Below are 25,904 nucleotides of genomic sequence, written 5' to 3'. Positions count from 1 at the left end.
ATAAATCTATCTTTTTAGTCTGAGGCATCTTAAACATTTATAGCACATAACTGGAAAGGTTTTTTAAATCAAACCTAAGTCAGGCTATCAATCACTTTGATACAACAGGGTTAAAATCGTAGGTCTGTCCATTGTGTATAGGATGCCTATGAAGTTTCGCCCATGGAACTGCTAAATCTAGGCAGGACACCACAAGATATGTTCCGATGGTGCTATACAGTCCAAATGGTGGTAGTGTGAATGTGGCAACATTTCTTTGCCTCTGAAAAGAAAATGTGGCAAGGAAACTTATTTTTCTCTCACACATTTCTCTTGCCCTGATCGGTGCGGTTACATCAAGGATGAATTTGTCGTATCTCTAGCAGGTAATTTGTTACGTTCTATGTGCCGCTTTTTTATTTAGTTAGTTTATTAAGCCCTGCCATGTAGTGTAGTTTTATTAATTTAGCTGTAATCTTGTTGATTACTCACTCCTGGCAGTCTTTTGTGCAGGTTAGGTTAGGCAGGTTAGGCATGCTCATTGTACACCTAATGGCTCAGGCCGCTGCTGGAGAGATTCCCAGGGGAATGCCAACTATGAGAATCCCCTCACGGCTTTGGCTGCACTTGAGGCAGGTCACTTCAAGAAACTCATTAGCATCAGGACTTTAAATGGATTCATGCATGGCCATTAGCAGAAATTTAGGCACTGGTGGGAATTTAGGTGCCTTCTGGGTTAAGTGGCATCTGAGCAGGGGTTTTGAGAATGTCAGTGGTGCCTAAATGTTGGATGTAGACACCTAACTACCTTTGTGACTCTGACCCCAACCCCAAATATTTAGTTACTTTATTGTGAAAGTGATTGTGGTCTGTGAGGAGACTTGACAGATATTTGTCTCTCTGATCAGGGCCAGGAACCATAGAGCTGTCTCTGAGTGCATTAAACAGATTTCAGTATAGGAATTCCTGGCCTCTGACTCATTATTTTGACCCATCTTTTCACCATGAGCTGTATGTTCTTTTGTTTTGTGTTGTATCTGTGGGATGTGTCAGTGCACACTAGGTGGCAGTCTTTATCTTACATTTTTTAAATCAGCTAACAGCTAATGAGCATTTTCCTGCATACTGAAAATGACTAATCCACTCAGGCTGTAAAACAGCAGGGAGCCAAGGAAGACCACCTTTGCCAGTAATCTTACTGCCTCTACATAGGTTTAATTTAGAGCTGCAGTTAACTGTTCACCAAATACCCAAACTAACAAATAAGCTGCAAATGAATGGAGTATGTCATTACATAATGAATAGTCATTATCTGCCCTGTTTTGAGACAGCTCCAGTATGTTCTTTAGCCATTACTGTTAAAAGACTCTGAACACACTTTTCTGTCAGTTTTGCCTACCACTTTTAGATGATACAGACTCCAGTATTGTAGACTCACTTAAACTAAAGTCCTTACAGTATCTTCTCCCATAAACATACAGCACCTCCATTTTACTATGGCTGATTAGGGATAGTTCACAGGACCTGTAAAATAAATGCTTTTAAAAGTTGGCCTTTCTAGAATTTTAAAATGAAAAGTAGATCCTGCCGAAGGAAGGATTGCACCTAGGAGCTGTACATTGTGTTGTAAAAAAGAATCATAGAACTGTGGGACTAGAAGGGAACTTGAGAGGTCATCTAATCCAGTCCCCTGCACTCAGGAACAACCAACACGGATTCACTAAGGGAAAGTCATGTCTGACCAACCTGATTGCTTTCTATGATGAGGTGACTGGCTCTGTGGATGTAGGGAAGGCGGTGGATGTGATATACCTTGAATTTAGCAAAGCTTTTGATACTGTCTCACACAGTATTCTTATCAGCAAGTTAAAGAAGTATGGGTTGGATGAATGGACTATAAAATGGATAGAGAACTGGCTAGAGCATAGGGCTCAACGAGTAGTGATCAATGGCTCCATGTCTAGCTGGCAACCGGTCACAAGCGGAGTTCCCCAGGGGTCGGTCCTGGGGCCGGTTTTGTTCAACATCTTTATTAATGATCTGGAGGATGGGGTAGATTGCACCCTCAGCAAGTTTGCGGACGACACTAAGCTGGGGGGAGTGGTAGATACCCTGGAGGGTAGGGATAGGATACAGAGTGACCTAAACAAACTGGAGGATTGGGCCAAAAGAAATCTAATGAGGTTCAACAAGGACAAGTGCAGAGTCCTCCACTTAGGAAGGAAGAATCCCATGCACAGCTATAGACTGGGGACCGACGAGCTGGGCAGCAGCTCTGCAGAAAAGGACCTGGGGGTAACAGTGGATAAAAAGCTGGATATGAGTCAGCAGTATGCCCTGGTTGTCAAGAAGGCTAATGGCATATTGGGCTGCATTAGGAGGGGCATTGCCAGCAGGTCACGGGAAGTGATTATTCCCCTCTATTCAGCATTGGTGAGGCCGCATTTAGAATATTGTGTCCAGTTTTGGGCCCCCCACTACAAAAAGGATGTGGACAAGTTAGAGAGAGTGCAGCGGAGGGCAACCAAAATGATTAGGGGGCTGGAGCACAGGACTTATGAGGAGAGGCTGAAGGAATTGGGCTTGTTTAGTCTGCAAAAGAGAAGAGTGAGGGGGGATTTGATAGCGGCCTTTAACTATCTGAAAGGGGGTTCCAGGGAGGATGGGGCTAGGCTGTTCTCGGTGGTGGCAGATGACAGAACAAGGAGCAACGGTCTCAAGTTGCAGGGCGGGAGGTCTAGGTTGGACATTAGGAAAAAAATTTTTACTAGGAGGGTGGTGAAGCACTGGAATGGGTTACCTAGGGAGGTGGTGGAATCTCCATCCTTAGAGGTTTTTAAGCTGAGGCTTGACAAAGCCCTGGTTGGGATGATATAGTTGAGGTTAGTCCTGCTTTGAGCAGGGGGTTGGACTAGATGACCTCCTGAGGTCCCTTCCAACTCTAATATTCTATGATTCTATGATTATGGCAGGACTAGGTATTATCATTCTAGACTATCCCTGACAGGTGTTCGTCTAACCTGTTCTTAAAAATCTCCAATGATGAAGATTCCACAACCTCTCTAGGCAATTTATTCCAGTGCTTAACTACTCAGATGACTAGGAATTTTTCCTAAACCACCCTTCCTGCAATTTAAGCCCACTGCTTCTTGTCCTAGCTTCAGAGGTTAAGGAGAACAATTTTTCTTCCTCCTCCTTATAACAACCTTTTATGTATTTGAACACTGTTATGTCCCCTCTCAATCTTCTCTTCTCCAAACTACACAAACCCAGTTTTGTCAATCTTCCTTCAAAGGTCATGTTTTCTAGACCTTTAATAATTTGTGTTGCCCTTCTTTAGACTTTCTCCAGTTTATCTACATCTTTCCTGAAATGTGGCACCCTAAATACTCCTGATGAGGCCTAATCAGCACGGAGTGGAGTGGGAAAAATTACTTCTTGTGTCTTGCTTACAACACTCCTGCTAATACATCTCAGAAATACGTTTGCTTTTTTTTTTTTTTCCTGCAACAGTGTTACACTGTTGACTCATGTTTAGCTTGTGATCCACGAGGACTCCTAGATCCCTTTCCACCTTACTCTTTCCTAGGGAGTCATTTCCCATTTTGTATGTGTGCAACTTCTTGTTTCTTCCTAAATGGAATACTTTGCATTTGTCCTTATTGAATTTCATCCTATTTACTTCAGACCATTTCTCCAGTTTGTTCAGATCATTTTGAATGTTAATCCTATTCTCCAAAGCACTTGCAACACCTCCCAGCTTGCTATTGTCCGCAAACTTTATAAGTGTACTCTCTATACCATTATCTAAATCATTGAAGAAGATATTGAACAAACCCAGACCCAGGACCGATCCCTGTGGGACCCCACTTGATATGCCCTTCCAGCTTGACTGTGAACCACTGATAACTACTTTCTGGGAACAGTTTTCCAGCCAGTTATACACCCACCTTATCCCCATCTCGGTTGTATTTCCCTAGTTTGTTTATGAGAAGGTCATGTGAGACAGTATCAAAAGCCTTATTAAAGTCAAGATATACCACATCTACTGCCTCCACCCATCCACAAGGCTTGTTACCGTGTCAAAGAAAGCTACCAGGTTGGTTTGACATGGTTTGTTCTTGACAGATCTATGCTGACTGTTACTTATCACCTTATTATTTTCTAGGTGTTTGCAAACTGATTGCTTAATTATTTGCTCCGTTATCTTTCCCATATTGAAGTTAAGCATACTGGTCTGTAATTCCCCAGGTTGTCCTTATTTCTCTTTTTTTTCAGATTGGTGCTATATTTGCCCTTTGTCAATGCTCTGCAATCTCTCTTGTCTTCCATGACTTTTCAAAGATAATTGCTAATGGCTCACATATCTCCTCAGTGAGCACCTTGAGTATTCTAGGATGTATTTAATCTGGCCCTGGTGACTTGAAGACATTGAACTTGTAATTTTTATTTTGTTTTTTCCCTATCTTAGCCTCATATCCTACCTTATTTTCACTGGCATTCACTATATTAGATGTCCAATCACTAATAATCATTTTGGTGAAAACTGAAACAAAAAAGACATTTAGCACTTCTGCTATTTCCACATTTTTGGTTACTGTTTTTCCCCCTCATTGAGTAATGGGTCTACCCTGTCCTTGGTCTACCTCTTGTTTCTAATGTATTTGTAGAATGCTTTCTTGTTACTCTTTGTCTCTAGCTAGTTTACTCTTGTTTTGTTCCTTGACCTTTCTAATTTTGTCCCTACATACTTGTGTAATTTGTAATTTGACCAAGTTTCCACTTTTTGTAGGACTTCTTTTTGAATTTCAGATTACTGAATATCTCCTGGTAAAGCCAGCGTGGTCTCTTACCATACTTCCTATCTTTCCTATGCAGTGGGATAGTTTGCTCTTGTACCCTTAATAATGTGTCTTTGAAAAACTTGCCAACTCTCTTGAACTGTTTTTCCCCTTAGACTGGCTTCCCATGGGATCTTACCTACCAACTCCCTTAGTTTGCTAAAATCTGCCTTCTTAAAATCTATTATCTTTATTGCACTGTTTTCCCTCCTACCATTCCTTAGAATCATGAACTTTACCATTTCATGATCATTTTCACCCAAGCTGCCTTCCACTTTGAAATTCTCAAGCAGTTCCTCATTTGTCAAAATCAAATCTAAAACAGCCTATCCCCTAGTAGCTTTCTCCACCTTCTGAAATAAAAAATTGTCTCCAATACAGTCCAAGAACTTGTTGGATAATCTGTGTTCTGCCATGTTATTTTCCCAATAGATGTCTGGATAGTTGAAGTCCCCCATCACCTTCAAGTCCTGTGCTTTGGATGATTTTGTTAGTTCTTTAAAAAAAAAAAAAAAAGCCTCATCCACCTCTTCTTCTTCCTGGTTAGGTGGTCTACAGTAGTCCCCTACCATGACATCACCCTTGTTTTTTACCCCTTTTATGCTTACCCAGAGACTTTCAACGAGTCTGTCTTCTATTTCCATCTCAACCTCAGTCCAAGTGTATATTTTTTATATATATATATGTATATGTATATATATATATATGTATATATATATATATATAAGGCAACACCTCCTGTCTTTTTTCCGTGCCTGTCCTTCCTGAGCCTGTCCTTCTATACCAATATTCCAGTCATGCATATTATCCCACCAAGTCTCTGTGATGCCAACTATATCATAGTTGTGTTTATTAAATAGCATTTTAAGTTCTTCCTGCTTATTCCCCATACTTCTCACGTTAGTGTGGAGACATCTAAGATACTGATTTGATTTCCTGCATATGTTTTTTTTTTGTCTCTTCCTTATCCTTGCTATAATAGCCCATTCTCCACCAGATTCTGACCCTTCTCCCTGATTTCCATGTTTTTTACTTACCTGTGTACTTACAACACCTGCCCCTGTTGATCCTAGTTTAAAGCCCTGCTCACTAGGTTAGCCAGTCTGTATCCAAATATGCTCTTCCCCTTTCTTGATAGGTGGACCCCATCTCTGCTTAGCAGTCCTTCTTCCCAGAACAGCATCCTGTGGTCAAGGAATCCAAAGCCCTCCTGGCAACATCATCCTCGCAGCTAGGCATTCACCTCCAGGATGCACCTGTCTCTATCTGGGCCCCTACCCTTGACTGGAAAGATCAAAGAGAACACTACCTGCACCCCCAACTCCTTCACCCTGTAGTCACTTCTGATCCGCTGAAGGTCATACCTTGCAGCATCATTAGTGCCCACATGGATGAGTAGCATGGGGTAGTAGTCAGAGGGCCATATGATCCTCAGTAACCCTGCCGTAACGTCTCAGAGACGGGCCCTTGCCAGGCAGCATACCTCCTAGGGTACCATGTCAGACCAACAGATGGGTGCCTTCGTCCCCCTCAGAACAGAGTCACCAACCACCAGTTGATTATTATTGAAGCAATAGGAGTTGGGATTGAGGGGGTGGGGAAAGAGGACAAGCGTTAGCCACTACACAAGAATAGAATTCTAGTAAGGAAGCTTTATAATTGACTCTGAGGTTGTGGTTCAAACAAATAATAATTTGGTTTCAATAATAAGACATTTAACCTGTTCCAATTTATAGGTTTGACTGACTTTGGTAACATTCTGTAGTTGGCATTTATATCCAGCCAGCCACCTACTTTCTTAGAATTCTCTTTGGAATTTATAAGGATTGATTCATTTTTTAATATTAGTTTGATTATTTAAATTATCTGGTGATTTAATTGCAATCCAGTGTTGACCCTAACTTGTTGATCTTCATTTGATAGTCATATTGGGTTAGTCTTACTTTAGTATTAACAGGAACTTAGTTTTGGTGATATTAAACAAAAAAAATAAAATTAAGACAGCATAAGGTTTAATAAACTTTATAAAACTGATACTGAATCACATTTCTTTCAGTAAACACTGTGAGTCCACAACCTCTGAGAAATGGGTGGATATCAGCCAGGTATCCAGTTACTAGAGTGATGAATGTGGTATAAGAGCCTATATAGAATAGAAATGAATCTAAAAGCCTGACCAGCTCTTATTTTTAGCTCTTGGTTCTAACAACATAGACTAAGCAATCCATCTTATTAGTGATATTGTATATTACTAAAACATCTTTTAATTCTGAAGGATCTCAAAGTACTGGATGGATTGTGTATAGAGTTTACCTATCACAGCAATGCAGCAGTGGAGTGGAATGAGGCTGCCCACCCTAGACTTTTCTGGGATACCGTAGGTCCTCAGGATTGCCAGAAGAATTTTCTGCATTCTAATACTGACTCTGATTCTGCCTGTGTGCTTGGGCAATTTAATGGACATTACTACCTCAGTTTTCCCATCTGTAAAATGGAGACAGCAATAATACTTACCTCACAGGGGTGTACTTAGAACTTTTCATCCACAAAGAACTTTGGTAACATTAGTTCATCCTAAGTATTATCTCATAATTATTACATTTGACTTATTGAAAAAACAATGTTTGTCTGATGGAAGAGCATAAAATCTGTAGTGGAATAAATATTAGTTGCAATCTTATAAATTTGCATTACAAGAAATGGAGAGGGAGAATGTAACCATTATGATAGTGTGCTGTGTAAATATTATACTCAAAAGATGTCCATGAGCCCCACCTTTAAGATCTTTGATTTCAGTTGTGCGGTCAATAAGAGAAGGTCTTTTTTTGTTTACTTCCATATTTCCATCGTCTTTTGCTGATCTTGTTAACTAACTGGGAATCCTTGGGAGCCAAATGTAGTGCTGACATGCAGGCAAGTTTCCTTAAGGCTAACACTTTTTTTTTGTTCCATTCTAGGAGCTGGACATATAATATACATTCACTATCCTGTGAATGCTGATGTGAGAGATACATACCATGTAACTGTAGGCCTGAATTGTGCTGAAAGTAGCTACTTGGTTTGCTAGTTCATGAAAATGTCATTGGCTTCTTGAGCCTTATAGCTGTGGAAACTAACATCTATCTAAAGGCTAATATCTAGACTTTCCTTTTGTGGTGAGACAGAATGCTCTGTTAGGCATTTCATTCTATCACCTTACTGAGCTAGCCTTATTGCTAGCTCTGACTGAACACTTGGAAATGAGATTAGGAAACTCCTGATGCCCTGCATAAATGTTAGAGAAGAATTTTTGAAGGCCTGTAGTCCAGAGATGTTACCTGAATGACAATTCCAATCCAAAGGTCAGCCAGGGAAGAACAGGGGCCATGAACACCACACAAATGAAGATCCTCTATGAACCTCAGGCTCTACTCTCAGGTAATGTTTATCAAAAGCAGACAATAGTGCCTCACTCACAGATATGCAGAAATATTTCTATAGTGTAGAGTTCGATTAATTCCTGCGGGCTTCACGGTTATGGAAGGAGAGTTTGAAGACACCAAGACTCGATCACTATGTGGAGAGGGAAATGAGGATCTTACTCACATGACGTCTGCTTTAGCCACAGATCTGCAGTCACAGAGACCTGAAGCTATTCTTTCTATAGAAGCCAACCTATTTAGGGAATTTCTGCCTTCCGTGGGGACAGAAGCCCCAACTACAGTGTGCACAGCTTGAGTAACCTGTAATATTTTTGGCCAGATCAGGACTCTAGGGCACTGGAGATTTAATTATGGTGGCACCAGGATCACAAACTTAGAGAGCTCCTGTTAAAAGGAACAAACCTGCTTGTTTTTTTTCTAAGTTCTCAGTGCTAGCTCAGTACCTCTGTGTCCAAGGCTTTTGATTCTGAAATAAGAGAATTCATCGTTTGATATTAGAATGCAGTGTTGCTGGTGATGGCATAACATCTTGTCCCAGCTGAATTAGAGCTTTTTCCTTTATGTTCCTTTTATCACTTTTCAGTGATTTTCCCTGTGCTTGAAATACTGTCAGTGAAATGCTTTGGGTCATGCAGTGTCAGTTATCAGTGCTACTGTGAGCTGCTGGTGCCAGCTGATTCTCAATTTTTGATCTGTGATGAATTCCATACAGTCAATCTCTTTTGGTTAAGGATCATTTTGGTTGAAGTAAACAGAGCAAATCGTAATAGCTGGAGACCAAAGTCATCAGGGACAAATTTTTCTGGTTAAATCCATGCAACCCCCTGACTTTATCAGGGTTGGACAGGTGTGGAAGAGAGAAAAGTATGAACCACAGTTTGAGAGGGGTAAAGGTATTGAATATTAAACAAAGGAAAATACATGTAAGGGAATTGTATTGTGTACAATAGATAACAGTATATTTGACCAGACAGAATATTTGTACAGACAACTATTTAAACTCTGACTGGGGTACCCTTATGTATATTTGGCCAAAGGGGAAGAGAGACAAACAGACTGAGTACATGAGAGAGAGAACACACATGCACGTGAAAACCTTAATGAGAGGAACACAAATGTAGAAGAACATATGTAGTATTACTATAACTGTTCTAAAGTTCCCCTCAAGCCAAACATTTAGTTTCAGCCCCACTAGAAAAATGTTTAAAAAAGTATGAGTTTGTGAAAATAGGGTGAGACTGGGACTCCATATGTAGCCTTAACAGCAGCACTGGTGGAGTAATCTAATATAGAATAAAAACTGTGTAGACTGCTTGTCTTCACACACACTGGTCCCACTGCTGCGCTGCACCCAAACTTTTCTTCCCAACAATGCAGCATTGTGATGAAGAGAGAAACAGCTCTGCCAGCTATCTCTTGTCACAGTGCTATAGGTAGAATTTATGCCTAAAATTGTCCCTGTGGCAGGGAGGGTGTCCTGCGGCTCCCTGGTGAGTTTCCTGTACAAGAGCGCAGCTTGCTTTTTCCTCTTCTAGTACAAGATCTTCTTTTCCTGTGTCAACCAGATGGACTACTCCCTGGCCTCGAGCCAAAAGGATCCAGCAGTCACCCTTACACTGGGGCAGCTGATCTCATCACTTTGAGGCATCCTGAGGCGTCTCACCTAATTTATACCCCGAATAACATACAAAACTATGTATGTGCAAGATCCCACCTTCTTGCTCCTTCCAGCAATAATAGAAGACGACGTGATCTCACATGCCCCCAAAATTTTACATCCCCTGCTGCATAAGTTCTGGGGAAGCCTCTCATCTGTTTCAATTTTTAAAAGTCGTGCGATAGATGAACCCACCAAAAAGTGTTCTGCCAGCAGTAAATTAAAGCTATGTGTGGCCTGGATCCAACAACATTTTGGGACTTTTGGACTCAGCTTTCCTGCCCAGAGAGATTCATTCTTACAGTCCTCTCTGACTTCCAGCTCTGCCCCTCCTGTGTTCTTGATCTTCATGCAAAATTGCTGGAAACACTCAGCTCTGAACAGCATCATGCTCTGCTGGGCTGTCTGTGACTCACTATTATAATCTACACTCTCTCTGAGTGCAGACCCCACATCCCAAGGGCTTTAATTCCTGATGTGTCGCTCTCCCCAATACTAGAGCACATAAATATCTTGGTAATAGGGAAAAAAAGGGAAAGCAAATTCAAAGTAGTATATGGCAATTTGATGAATCTTTGGTAACATTTAGTGATGCTTTATAAAGTTTAGTCAAATCATTGATTATTCCAGGATTGAGCCCCAGCATTTCCAGGAGCAGCTCAAGTATGTTTGATGAAGTTCAGGCAGCTGAATTCCACTGCAAGCTTGAGTGGAGTCTATGGTTCAGTCACTGGCCTGTGAGTCACAGTCAAACTGCAGTAACTGACAATATGTAGGCACTCAACAAGTGATATATTAATACATAATTAGGTTTACAGTTAAATGAGTGCATGACTGTTTTATATCTGCTTAATTTTACAATATGTTGTCACAAATCTGCCAATGCTTCCTTCTTTTTTACAAGGAGCAGTTTGCTATGAAGTTTTGTCCTGTGTGAGTCATATGTTTTTAATGAAGCATCAGACATATTTATGCTTTGCAAAATACATTTTTAAAACAATTTTGACTGATAGTGATGTTTATTTTTAAACATTTTAAAATCAATTTACAAATTTCACAGTTATGGGAAATTATGGGGGGTGGAGGCGAGAAATTACTTAAAGACAGTAAAGATTGAAATTCATAAAGTTAAATCTTTAATCATTCAAACACAAATTGTCAACATCACAGGTCAGATATACAAAGTAAATATTCTTAAATCAAACTCTAAATATGTTATCAAGCAGGAAAATCTTTCATCATTTGTGTGTATGGTGAAATTGACATTTACCAACTTTGACCAATAAAAAGTAATCCTTCCAAGTCTATAAATATCCCACAGCAAGTTATAATGCCAGGATTCTCATGTTAATTTACAGGAGATTTGACAATGAAAGTTCCAGAGACTGTGGAGCTGATTCTCATTTACAGTAAGGTCCCTTTACACAGTACTCTGGCAAATACAATTACAAATCCTGATGCTCCTTTACACTATCAGAGTAATATAAGAGGGTATTATGTAAATGAGAATCAGGCCCTGAAGTTTGGAAATAAGTCTGTTGTCACATTTGTGTGGACAGGGGATTGAAAGCAATTTGGAGTTTGAAAATGACTTTAATATTTGATTTTATATTGATGCAACATTCTCACTGTATAAGCCATGCTTTTCCCAGCACAGGACAAGTCATTAGTGGATTCTTCTAATGTTACAGGGTATAGCAGAATAAGGTACTAATATGTCTGAACAAAATAGTAGGATCCAAACTTCATGCATAAAGATATATGAACCCCCCCTCCCCCAAAATGAAATTATTTCTGTAATCTACCTTGAGCATTAAACTAAGTCCCTCTGGCCCTGAGGAGATGAAAAAGAAGCTTTAACACATTCTGAAGTAACACACGGCTAGAAAGGAAACTGATAGTGAGGGAGAAGAGAAAGGATGAGGGGGATGGGCAGGAACAAGGAGAGGAGGAAGCATGGAGGAGGAAGATGGATCTGATTAGTGAGGAGAGATACACAGGATCTGTTGTCAGTCACAGATGAGCAGGAGAGGGATGATAAAAATTGGGGAGAGTAAGGGGCAGAATGGAGCAGAAGAGTGAACAAGCTATATGAGGAGAAAGGGGAAGAAAAAAGGACAAAAGAAATTGAAAAAGGGATACAAATATTTATTCAAGCAGAGAGAAATAAAAAGGAAGAGAAAAAGTTGAAGAAAAAAAGAGGATAAAATGAGGATAAAAACTGTTATGAACCTCCAAGATGCACCACTATTTTATACATGAATACTCCCAGCAGATGCATTTTCAGATGAGTTCCCTGCAATGTCTGCACAAGTGCAGAGAGCATTTTTTATAAGATTATTTGATGCCATTCTCTGCCCCACGGTTCTGAATCCAGTTCTTCCCATGTGCCAAGTCCGAAGGGTACTAACACGGCACTGGAGAATATTACATCACTCAGTTTCCTGGGAACTGAACCCTGTCTTTTATCCCATCAGTTTCTTTTAATTCATTGCAAGTTGAAAGACTTTCACCTAGCTATATGTTTGCTCACTTTCTACAGCTCCATCCACTCTGGAGTGCAGACAAGTCCCTCATCATAGGAACACAGAATTATCATACCATGTCACTGGCTCAGCAAATCCTACCTCCAGCATTGGTCACCTGATGCTCCGTGGGAAAGTGAAATACATACAAACTTACATACCAAGACAATTGTGGGCTTTGGCAATGACCTCTCTTCTGAGTATGGGAAACTGACCACATCTGCCTCTTTATTGAGTCTTGGACACCTACCTTTTGAATTATCATATGCTCTCCTATATGATGCACCCCAGAGTCTGTTGCATCCCAGTTTATATGAACATTTAAAATGAAGGCAGCTTGATGCAGCTGTTGTTCATTGATGAGGTAGGGATAGTTGTAAAAGACATGGGAAACCATGGGCAGGAGGCATGTGAAGACCATGGGTCCATTCTGGGAAGAAGAGGAAAATACTTAGCCCACTACATGAATAAAGAAAATTTGGCAACTCTGGAAAAAAAAAAAAAAAAAAAGTATATAAACAACAGATGTGTGTGGTCACATCCAAAGCAAAGGGCAAAGGTTACTGGCATTGTATTTTAACAAATATACAAGAGAGGTGTATGGAGGCAGAAATTGTGAAAGTAGGCCATGGGGAAATGGGCCATAGACAGACAACTAGTTCATAGAAGATACAATTGAGAAGCCCCTATGTTCTGATGCAGATACACCCTGGTTTTGCAGCAATGCCTCTAATTGTATATTTAGATGGCTAAGAGCAGGGATTTGTCAACGATCTTGGAGAAAAGGACTAGTTCCAATCTTTGCCTAAACCTCAGAATGAATTGAACAATTTTGGGAGGTACAAAAAAAGTCATTGGAAAGGTCCTTTTTTGTTTGCCCATCTTTGCATTTCCTGCCTTCAGCCAGGACCAGAACTTGAGGAGTTTATTCTAACAAGATTTCCAACTCAGATTATCTGAAATTTCTATGAACTGAAGTATTTCTTTATATTGTTGAATAATTAATTATCTTGGACATTGGCCTACAGCTGAGCTAAGTATTTGCATAAATCTTTAAATCCACTCAAACTGACCCTTAGCTCCTTTCCCAAATCTCAGCAGATGCTCACTGATGTGAAAATGTAAGATGTTGTTTATGCATCTGGAAATCTGGCAAGCTCTCCCCCACCAGCCAGCCTCCCACTCTCCATGCCAACAGACATCCTTTGGCTCCCTGAAGACATTTAAGCTCAGAAAGAGGAGTCCTGTTGCTTACTAGAGAGCAAGGGCCAGCAGCCTGGGGGAGAGAGAAAAGAAAGTTGTTTGTGGAACCTCCAAGCAAATCTGCAAGAAGTGACTCATGTCCAGCCTGGACAATATCAACGGAAAGGTTCTGTTTCTGAATCCATATTACAAGCCAAGCTCTGCAGGATTCACTAGAGCCTAATATGTACTAAAATCCTATTGAGTTAAGTGCTGTGAGGAATGAGAGAGGGAGGAGGAGAGTTACATGAACTTTTTACCTCCTGGTCAGCCTTACGTTGTGTGACTCACTTGTATTGGGTTGCCATGGCAAGCTGACCAGTCTGTAAAATAGGTCATCCTCCCACTGAGCCAGAATCTGTAGCCTGTTGGGCATCCACAGGATAACATAATACCATAGGCTGCAGATAGCTTGTAACATTTGAAACCCTATGTAAGCTGAGGTTCAGAAGGATGCAAGCTTCTTGCTGTAATGCTGCACTTAGTGATGATTAAGTATCCAAATCTCTTGTATATTATTTTACAGTGACAGCACATGGGATTTTAAATTTATTTTTACAGTCTGCTAATGTACTAACATTACTGTCAGCATGGTGGCATTTGTAGGGATTTTCTCAGGCACACAGAGCATGAGCAGTTGCTGGTATGAGCATCCAAAGGGAAAAAAGAAGCTTTTCACTATTCAGCAGTGAGTATAGATTTACTTAATCCGATTTAGGCCCCAATCCTGAAAACAGCCTCACACAAATGGGCCCAGGCATCCTAGAAGAGCCCCAGGAAATCCACATTGGCATAGGAATCTGCCTACACTGAGCTAATTGCAAAATCAAGGCCTCAGTTCTGAATAAAACTAATTTTGTAGGGAGGAAAACCTCTTCAGTTACCTTATTTTATATTTGAGTCTTTTAGATCATCCTATACATTCCCAGTTCAATTTTTAGACAAATATTTACTGGTCAGGAATAATTATAATATTTCAGCTTGTCACAGCTCATTGTCAGTGGAGACTAACATGTTTGATATTTATTGGTAATGAGGCTCAAAATGGGGATGAAGTAGTCCTTTCACATTTCCTTTTACTTTCTTTCTAGTCATTAGAGATGCTGGGTGTAGCAAAGTTGCCACCCCCACTCATACACCTCCTGGCTAGATAAAGCATTTCAGCACCTTTGCTTCAGTTTCCCCCGATCCTTTAGCCTTCTCTACCCAGAGGAGTGTCCTAGCCCTCTAGCCACATCACTTTACAGAATCCAGGACCTTCCAGGGCAAAGCTTTTCACCAAAATCCAAGAGAAATGTGAAAACAACTAAAGCTTAAACCCAGCTGAGCTCAGCAGCTACCTCTCTCTCACAGCCATACCTCTACCCCATGTAGTTTTTCCTACCCCTCGCCCCCTGGGCCTCAAAACAACCCTGCTGTCCAGAAGATGGTACACCCCTTCCCTCACTCCAGGGTTCAGACATGTTGCCACTCATCTAGGTTTCTACATCCATTCAGGCTTCCAACTCCTCCTTCTCCCACTTTCTGCTTTTCAGCTTTCCTTGAGGCTGCTTCCCACCGGACATGACCAGAATCTTCCTCCTAGTTGAGGTCCTCTCTCCTCTTTTAAATCCATCCTCTTCACCTGACCACACCCTTTCCAGGTACAAGATGTGAAATTACATCACTCTCAGGCTCCTTTAACCCTTTTGCTGCCAGTGAGGGTTTATGCCCAGTCACAGTGAGCTAAATTCACCTCTCATTTATACCATTCTAATTCAAATCAATTGGGTTGTTTGTGCCAGTGCAGCTGAGAGGAGTATCTGCCTCCTCTTTTTTTTGTCATGACTATACTGTATTTCACTGTATTGTTGCACACCTTGGGCTGGATTAGACAAAGAGATCCAAATTGTACCTCCTCGTGCCCCTCATGCAATGTTTTTACACACATCCTCCTTAGGTTGCCATTTGGAGAGGCAGATTTACATCCTGATTTTGCAAATTGATCTGAGGTGAACTCCTGCAGTCAAAGAGGGCTCTACATATGTGCAGAGGTTTACATGCATAAAGCCACTTGCAGGACCATGGTCTTAGTTTCCACCAGAGGCTCCATATAATCAAGGCTTTAGCAGGGATGCACCTTCTCTGAACATTGACACCCTCCTTTATTAGACAGTACTATAGTATCCTCTTGCTTTGCAGACTTCACAGCAGGCCCTGTACTCTGGTTTATGCTAGTTAGAGCTGGGATAATTCAGGGGTGAATTTATTATCCTACTTTCTTTGTTTCAGCTTTGGAAAGACTGTTAGAAAGGTACCATGTTGCATCATGTCATTTTGCTGACTGTCATTTTGCAACTATGGTAAATGCAAATATAGATGGCCTGCTTTCTAAATATTTGCACTCAGGAAGGCTAAATTACTAGCAGTGCCAGAAGATAAAGTTCTCTAATTCTCTTTGCTGTAGTATTCAGTTGGAGTGCTATTAATTGATGTGGTGACCCCCATGTGGAGTATCACGGTACACATAATTCCCATAGAATCAAAAGTAATGAGGATATTGTTTTAGAAGAATAGAAAAGGGGCTGTAATATAAGGAAAAATACATTTTTCCAGTTTTGTTGATAGTTATGAAAAATACATGTCACTCTTTTACATCTTTTAGTTTAAAATTTTGCTGTGAGAACCATTGAGAACCATAGCTTAACCATTTTTTTACAGTTTAAGTTTTGGCAAAGTTATAAACAACTGAAAACATTCTTATAAATGGGAAGTGTTGGGTATCTTTAACCATAGGTGGTGCTATCAGCTCTGCCTACACTACCGCCTCGGACTAACAGGCCCTGATCCTGATTAAGCTCTCTGGGAAAAGTATACTATAAGTATACAATAATAGTGATGTGCTACATTTGGTTTATATATAGAACTAACATTTGGTCATCACACCTGAATTCTGATTATAAAATATATCCTAACTAATGCATAATAAAACATGAAAATAGTTTATTCAGCTCCGAGTCCTAAGAGAGAGCCAAATCCTGCAGTCCTGACTCAAACTACAATACATTTGCAAACACCCTGACCCACACAAAACCACAAAACCACTTTGTTTTACTTTATTTTAAAGGTGATCTGCAAAAGAAAAAAATGCTCATGCCCCTTTTTTGGCTTTATGATTTATAGACTGGACCTGAAATCTTTGAGATTTTTCCTCCCCATGTTTGTCCTATTTACACTAGAAATACATTGTACTTATTAGCTAAATACCTATTGTTGGGAGACCCCTGGGATAACAGGAGAAACAACAGAATTATGAGAGATGGGAGGCTGAGACCTGAACATATGAAAGGGGAAAGAATTTTTAACAAGACTTTTAAACTCTGTGTCTTAATGGTTTTACACCTGATTAAAAACTTGGGAGCAGTGATCTTCTTTCATAGATTCAACTGAGTGTTGAGGAAGTTCTCATCCCAGTTCTTTGTGCTTCAAGGAATCTGCCAGCATAAACAGGGAAGATGAGACTTGATATTTCTAAGATGTTTTTAAAAGGGGGCAGAAGGCAGAAAGTATTAATTAAAAACAAACAGCTTTTTAGTTTTTTCTGTATACATCATAATGAATGTATGCACAAACACTCTTTTTTTTTTTTGCAGATCACTTTTAAGTCCCAGATGATAACAATAAAAGTAAAAGTGCAGGTCTGCACTTTTCCACAAAATGACTTAACATCCTGTTGACACTAAGAAATAAGCTAGAAAGTTTGGATCTGCTGGAGAGCAGTTTATTTTATTGCCTAATAAAACAAGATTGGGCCAGGGGAGTTTTTGTACTTACTGTATAATTATTCATAATAGATAACATGAATTGATATCAAGTATTGGTAAGAGGTAATGTCTTTAATCAGCTTAGTATACATATATCCATATTTAGTATTTAAAAATCGCTGGACATTTAATTTGATAACATCAGGTACTGTGTAGCCAATAAGCCAATTACAATTGTATCTGTGACTTGGTATTCAAGGTCTGTCTAGTTTATCTTTGTACTGGGTTAGAGAGATAGAGAGAGAGAGAGAGATCAGAAAACTATCCGCTCAGTGATAAATAATCCTGTCCTAGAAATTGCAACCTTGACAGTCTTGTTTTTCTCCATTCTAATTTTGCAATTGTAACCCTTCCGCCAGACCGAGTCGGCAGCAGCAAGGGCCGGGTTTTATATCTAGGGGTCCCTGTCAATGATACACCACCAAACTCGCTTGAGCCCCCACCCAGTCACCTGGGAAATTACACACTATCCCCTGGGCGCCTGCCAAAGGGCAATACTTTCTTACTATTTACTTCAGGTGCATTATATGTTAACCTGTTGATTGGCCTTATAATTTTATTACGCCTATTGAGCGTGGGTCTGTTAGGGATTGGGGAAGCTTTTTTTTGGACTAAGGGTGGTGAGGGTTTCTCGGAGGGTTTCTCGAGTACCAGCACAGGCCCCTGCATTTTTTGCTCAGATTCAGGACGTCAGGGACACCTCCCACCTGTGTCCCCCCACAGTCCAACAGCCTAGCCATGTTATTACTGGTCTGTTGTGCTGGCTCAGGCTCTGAGAATGTTGGGGGAACAAGCTTATTATCCCCACCTGGTTTTGCTGTCAATGTGGGTGCATCAACAACAGGCCTAAATGCTTTTGCCATGGGGTTCAGAGCTGACGAATTGGAGCTCTGGCTGGGCTCCTCTGATAGAGGGTGGGATTTGGTCTTCACCCTGGGGTACACTATGGGAATATTCTTTTTTTTAGACTTACTTTTAGATGCTCTTAGTAGAGGTCGGTTAGTCGCTGGGGACCTACGGCACGGATTGGGTGGTGGATTCGGTCCAGTGTCTTTGCTGCACCCCAGTCCCATGTCATAGTCCAGTCCATTAGGGGCACCTACCAACTTTTCCACAGGTAGCAAAAGGTTTCTGTGTACCGTCTTCATTGGTCCTGATCCTGCTTCAGGTTTAATTTTGTAAACCGGCAGATCGCCCAGCTTTCCACCGGTTAGCTATCTTATGTTTGCCAGCAACCCTCAGGTTATGTAGCAGGACTCTGTTTCCTGGCTGAAGGTCTTGTGCCCGCACCCTAGAGTCATATCGTGCTTGTTTTTATCTGAGTTCTTGCGGGCAGCAGCTGTGGCTAAGCGGTATGCATCGTGCAGCTTTTTTTTTAGTTGTGAAACATATTGCTGATGTGTTTTATAGCTTTCTTCATCCTGAGATACACCGAAACACAAGTTTATGGGTAATCTTGGTTCTCGTCCAAACATTAAAAGATAAGGGGTGACGCCAGTAGCCTCATTCTTTGTGGCATTGTAGACATGCACCAAAAATGCTACATGCTGGCTCCAGGTTGCCTTTTGTTCTGGCCATAAAGTCCCCAGCATATTCAACAAAGTTCGATTAAACTGCTCTGGCTGAAGGTCACCTTGTGGATGGTAGGGTGTCGTCCTGGACTTTTTAATTCCGGCCATCCTCAGTACTTTTTTTAGAAGGTGACTCTCAAAGTCTCGTTCTTGATCGGAGTGTATCCGAGCCAGGAATCCATACACTGAAAAATATTTTTTCCATAACACTCGAGCAACAGTAGTAGCCTTTTGGTCACGTGTGGGGTAGGCCTGTGCATAACGCGTAAAATGGTCTGTTACCACTAAGATGTTTTCCATATTTTTTCTGTCCTCTTTCAAAAACAAGAAGTCGATGCATACCAGCTCCAATGGTTTGCTGCTGGTGATATTCTTTAAATATGCTGCTTTCGTGGGCAGAGTTTTTCTTTGAACACACCAAGCACAGGTCTCACATTTCTGGCAGACATCCTTAGCCATCCGGGGCCAATAGAACCTACTACGAATGAGCTCTAAGGTTTTTTCCATTTCCAGATGCCCAAAGTCATCATGCAGGACCCTCATGGCCAGGGCTCTGAACATTTTTGGTAGCACGAGTTATGTTCTTTGCTTTTGCAAAGGGTCTGTAGTGACCCAGTTCAGCACACCCTGAATCAGTTTTAGTTTGCTCCATTTTTTTTAATAGCTACTCGAGTAGCTGGAATCACTGTGCCAGGGTTTTGCCCATTCCTTTTGGCACGCAGTGTGTTGCAAATGTCAACATCTTGCAGCTGGGCTTTTTTCCAATTAGCAGCACTGAGCATGGGCAGCGGGGATTGGTCTAACACAATATAGTTCACTGAGGCAAGTGGCACACTTTCAGGAGGCAGGCTCAAAGTTTCTGCCACACAACCATTAGAGCTCTTTCGGTCCTTTGGCTCTTGACAGTTTCCACTGCAAATAGCTTTTACTTCATCCACAGGGATCACAGCATGGTCTAATGCTTGGGGGCGCCGGGACAATGCATCCACATCCACATCGCTTTTCCCTGATCGGTACTGAATGCTGAACTCATAATTGGCCAAGGCGGCCACCCATCTTTGCCCAGTAGCATCCAACTTAGCACTTGTTAACACATAAGTCAACGGGTTGTTGTCTGTCCATACTTGAAATTGAGCACCATACAAGTGTCCCAAAATGTTTTAGTAATGGCCCATTTTAAAGCCAAAAATTTCAGTTTATGGGCAGGGTAGCGGGTTTCACTATCTGATAGCCCTTGGCTGTTAAAGGCCACAGGTTTTCGTGTGTCTTCAACTTCCTGGTGTAGTACGGCTCCTAGACCCTCCAAACTAGCATCGGTGTGTAGGATAAATGGTTTGCCTGGGTCAGCAAAGACCAGGACTGGAGCATGAGTTAGGCAATTAGTGATTTTTTGAAAGGCCCTGTCACAGTTTTCATCCCATCGTGATCCAAAAGGCTCTAAGGGACCATAGAGTCTCGGCACAGGGGGCCTTGAGGCCCCCCTTTTACTCTTGGTCTTTGATTTGTTCTTGCTGGATGGGCATCCCCTGGTAAGATCATTCAGAGGCTTTACAATGGCAGCGTAATTCTTCACGATCCTGTGATAATAACCACTAAACCCAAAAAACGTCTTGAGCTCTCTATAATTTCTTGGGCACGGCCAAGTAGTGAGTGCTTTTATTTTATCCGGATCAGTACTCACACCTTCCTGGGACACAATGTGACCCACATACTTTACTGAGGTGCTACAGAATTGACATTTGTCAGTTGAGAGTTTCAGTCCGTAAGACTTCAACCTGTCTAACACTTTTAGAAGTCTTTTTTCATGCTCTTCCAAGGTTCTCCCAAACACAATCAGGTCATCCAGGTAAACTAAGACTTGCAGTAAATTCATGTCTCCCACAACTCTCTCCATGAGACGCTGAAATGTGGCAGGTGCCCCCGAGATCCCTTGGGGCATGAGTTCAAATTGATAGAAGCCCAATGGATATATAAAGGCTATCTTTTTTTTTAAAATCTTTTTCTCGCAAAGGGATCTGGTAGTATCCACTTTGAAGATCCAATACTGAGAACCACTGGCTCCCCAGCAAACAGTCTAATGCAGTGTTTCTTAACCTGGGGTTTTAGAGGGGTCGCAAGTGCAGAGCTGGTATTGGGGGTGGCAAGAAAGGCAATTGCCTGGAGCCACAGGGGCTCCATGAAACTAAGTTACATGCCTCAGCCCCGTGGGGGTGGGACTCAGGCTTCAGGGGTACAGTAGTTTGGAAAGGTTAAGAACCACTGGTCTAATGCATCTTGGATTCGAGGCATGGTGTACTGGTCAATTACAGTGCGTCGGTTTAAGGTATGGTAGTCAATACACATCCGGATTTTTCCACTTTTTTTACGGACCACCACAATAGGGGAGGCATATGGGCTGCGGGACTCTGTAATGATGCCATTTGCAAGCAGCTCCTGGAGATGGTGTCGCACATTTTTCATTTCCGATATAGCAATTTTTCTATATCTTTCCCTGAATGGTCGGAAGTCTTGAAGCCTGATGTTGTGTTCCACTCCTTTGGCGCATCTGACATCCCACTCATCTAATGAGAATACCCTGGATCTTTCACAAAGCTTCCTCCTCAGGCAGTCCTTTCACTCTTCCGACAATGGCGAGTTTCTGAAGTCAAACCTTGCAGGATCTATTGGCGGACCTCCGGTCTCACCTTGGGGTCTTACAATAGTTTCGGGCTCAAAGAGGTCTGCTATTTTTTGCCCTTGCTTCACGATGACATCACGGCTTGTTTCATTAGTCATCAATATAACCACCTTTTCCTGGGCTTCAGTGGGTAGAGTTATGATTCCACTGGGGACCAGCACTCCTTCAGGGAGTCCTTCTTCAGCTGGCTGCTTTACCATTGCTATTGTTCCCTTACTGCCGTTTAACCAGGTACTTACGACAGGCACTTCTTGCTCCCCCCTTGCAGGCACTACTAGGGGGGTCTCATCTGCGTACTTCAGAGCTCCCACAGGTAGCTCAGACATCTCCATCTTAGTGCTTTCAATTTTCCTATAAGCTTTAGCACAAAGCGTATGGATCATCAGGGTATTTATGTACTCTTCCCTAGCTCGTTGTCTGCAATAGTCAGCGAGTACCTTGAAGAGACTGGAGTTAGTCCCTATCAGCACAGACACCTCGGAAATTCCTTTAGGGTCAGGGCATATCAAGGCAGCAGTGTCCACCATTTTCCTTACCCCAGCAACCTCCTCTGGAAATTCCAGATGCACTATAACATACCCTTGGTAGGGGTATTTGTCCATGCTAAGACCACACAGGTCAAACCCTGTCAGGGGCTGTATAGGTATGTGTGCAAGTCTCTGTTGGTAGAATGACTGAAATATAATAGTCACTTGAGACCCAGTGTCAAGTACTGCCCTGCATTCGGTCCCTTTAATCATCACCGTGACCTCTGCTTGGGGTCCTATTAGCCCTGGTGGGATCCCAGCTGGACAGTCATTTTCAGGAGAATCTTCAAATCCCATGGGCCTGGGTGACTCCCTATGCAAGCTTCTCTGGAAGCTTCTTCAACCTCCCCAATGGTCCATCAGTTTTTCATACATCAAGGAGGGATTTTCTTTATTACGACACTTAGCTGCAATGTGTCCATCTTGGCCATACTGGTAGCAGAAGGATGGTCCCTTTTTTCTCCGCTCAGGTGGGATGGCAGCTCTAACTGCTGACTTTTCCTTCACCACAGCCAGGGGCTCTCTAGGCCTGACAGGCTTAGCTTGGTCCCTGGTACTACGTAGCTCAGCTAACTCTTTTGTCAAGACCTGCATTTGCTGGGCAAGTTCCTCTCTGCTGCTTACCATTGACACACTTGTTGTCCGCAGGGGTGCTGTGCTGTCTGGTTTAGCTAGGTGGGCTTCCCACAGCTTACTGGCGGCCACTTTTTCTTCCTCCTCTCTGATCTTTTTTATCAGCTGGGAGAAACTGTGGGGATTTTCCAGTTGTCCTCTTAAACGTAGATGAGGCAGAATTGTGCTCTGAGACCAAACCCCTTGCACAATTTGGACCAACCAATCTGGTCCGGTCCATTTGCTCAGCAGTCACTGCTCTCCTCAGGACAGCCCTCTGCAATGGTTTTTCCAACCTCTGTACATAGGATGAACTTTCTCACCCTTTTGCTGTCTGGTGTTAAGGAACTTACAGTAGATGTCCTCCGAGCCCTCTGCGCTCCCAAAGGTGTGATTTAGGGCCTCTAGACAGTCCTTCACACTGGCTTCAGGATTAGTGATTTCAGGGTGCGAATCATGTCTAACGCTGGGTCCCTGTGGCTCTTGAGGCTCTCCAATAGACATCTTTGCTTCTTTGCCTCTGGTGCTGCCTACTCCTGCAGCACTTCAGTGGTGTGTTCCAACCAGAGTTCGAACTCCTCCTCCACAGGTATTGGGATGGGACCTCCAGCAAAGAGCCTTAACTTACAGTAGGGTCTTGACATACAATGGGACAGCACTACCCTTTCCAATGCTTGCCCTAGGGCCTTGACCCACTCATCGAATGAGGCTGCAGCCCCCAAGCTTGGGGCTGCTCAGTCAGGACCCCACCCACCTGGCATATTAGCCATCATACCACTATACTTTTCTCCAATTAAACAGCATGGTTTTCCCAATTTAATGGATCACTCAACATGTGCTTGCGAGGGGTACTGACCCAGAGATCCCGGACGAGCCCCCAAAAATTTAACCCTTCTGCCAGACCAAGTCGACAGCAGCAAGGGCCGGGTTCTATATCTACGGGTCCCTGTCAATGATACAACACCAAACTCGCTCGAGCCCCCACCCAGTCACCTGGGAAATTACACACTATCCCCTGGGCGCCTGCCAAAGGGCAATACTTTTTTTTTCCGCAAGCACAGAGTTTGAGTGTAGAAAGAAACCTGTTAATAGCAAAAGAGAGGTAACAGCACTGGTTTGGGAAAACAGTGCAAACAGAGTTCATGAACTCAATGAGCCAAACCCATCCCAGAATACGGGGCGTGTCCTTCGCCTCTCACTTCCTTTTTCCCCCTGTACTGACCGTTGTAATTGCAATGTCCACCTCTTGGGTGTGGCTCCACCCCCCATGCGGTTCCTGTCCGATACAGGCTTGACCAAACCCCCTCAGCTGTTGTCTCCTACTGCCTTCGGGCCTCGCTGAGTCCCTGACCACTGGCAGCGACCACGCCTGTTTCCCACCGACCGCTGGCACCGACCGCACCTGGCTCCCCCTGTGCCAGCCTCTCCACCAACCGCACGAGGCTGGCACCGACTGTGCCAGCCTCCCACCAGAGTTGCCTCGTGCTCACTCAGCTCTGTTAGTTGTCAGGCAAGGTTTCCTAGATCCTCTACTGGTTCAGCTCTTAGTGATTTCAGCTCATGGGTAAACCTTCTGCTGACATACAGGCAATGTCCCTGCTTTCAAGAAACAAAAGACTCCAAGATGAGTCATTAATTTTACCTTTTAACAACGGGAAGAGAGAGTCACTCCATGCCTGGGGACGGGCCAGGGCCATCCCAATAGGAGACTGCTCCCTCTCCCCCATTTCCAGGCTGAAACATCTGTCTGCCACCCTTGTGGAGCTCTGTTTAGTTTAGGGTGCAGATTTTATCATAACAGACTAAGCACAGTTTTGCTGACATCTGTTCATACAATTGATGGACAACATTTTATTACCCCAGCAGTTAACACAAAAGTGGTTTGTAGCCCAAAACCAGCCCTGCTAACCATTTCCCATTATGCTCAGCACCTAGGTAAATTATGCTAAATATTTAATTGTACTCATGCAGATACTAAGCCCATGCAAATAAAGTGCCCCCCTTTCAGCTGCTGAGCAGGGAGAGTGCCACTGAGACACTCAGACCTGGCTTACACAATGTTTGCAGAGTGCAGTTTCAGACATTTTTAGGCTTCCTAATAGATCTTTAAAAGTAAAAACTTAATATCATACAAATATCCATTAGAGATTGCAATAATACAAAAGATACTATGTATCTCGGAGGTGTCAAACTCATTTGCTATGGCGGGCCAGATTTGAATTAAATGTACCTCAAATGGGTCATACATACCATAAATCGAAATAATAGGCACTTTTGGAGCACTGTGTCTCGTGCACACAACACTCCATGTGCTGCCTCCAGAGTACACAGATCTTGTGGTAGTGCGCGATGCCACGAGATCTCATGGTGTTGTACTCTCTGGCAGCAGCGCGCAACACCGCAAGATCTTATGGCGTCGTACTCTCCGGCGGCAGCGCACAATGCTGCGAGATCTTGCGGCAGTGCGTGCTGCCGCCAGAGAGTATGCTGCCGCGAGATCTTGCATCAGCACGTGCTGCTGCCAGGGGCCGGACCGAAAAGGTTGGTGAGCCGTATCCAGCCTGCAGGCTGGATGTTTGACACCCCTGATGTATCTGGTAGTAGGTAAATTAGATGTTATGTCACTGTAGGCGGGACAGGCTGAGGTCAGGGAGATAAAATCTAACAGGGTTTCATGTAAAGGAAATCAACATCTAACCTCATTTGTGCCCATAGGACAAATGCTGCCTCCTGTTATATGGGCACAGAAAACCCAATATATTAGAGAACCAGTGAGGGAAAAATAGGTAGGGCTTGGGCAGGCCAGGTGTTATAGTGTGACTCACAATTTGGGGAATCTGTCTAGGGACAACTTATGAATTCCATTTGTTATTATGACCTCTCTATGTATCTATATCAAACTACAAACTCCATTTTGATTATCAGTCTGGTCTGTGTCTTCTCTGCTGTCTTTTTACTTCTATCTTGGACTGAAATTCCAAAGGGCATTGAAACAGGGCTAGCAATGGTTGGTCATTAAAAGACTATCAGGACCTGTGTAGATCCTGC

At 42.5% G+C, this 25,904-nt stretch overlaps 1 long non-coding RNA gene across 1 annotated transcript in view; it reads left to right on the top strand.

Annotated features, from left to right (window-relative positions):
• The window catches only part of LOC137156354 (uncharacterized), a 53,692-nt gene that overhangs the window by 847 nt on the left and 26,941 nt on the right, over positions 1-25,904 (top strand). The window lies entirely within an intron of this gene.

This window comes from Emydura macquarii, unplaced genomic scaffold (assembly GCF_026122565.2).
Source record: "Emydura macquarii macquarii isolate MOO-44397 ecotype Brisbane River unplaced genomic scaffold, CSIRO-AGI_Emac_v2 contig_1451, whole genome shotgun sequence".
Classification (NCBI taxonomy): domain Eukaryota; kingdom Metazoa; phylum Chordata; order Testudines; family Chelidae; genus Emydura; species Emydura macquarii.
This window is presented reverse-complemented; position numbering and strand designations above follow the sequence as displayed.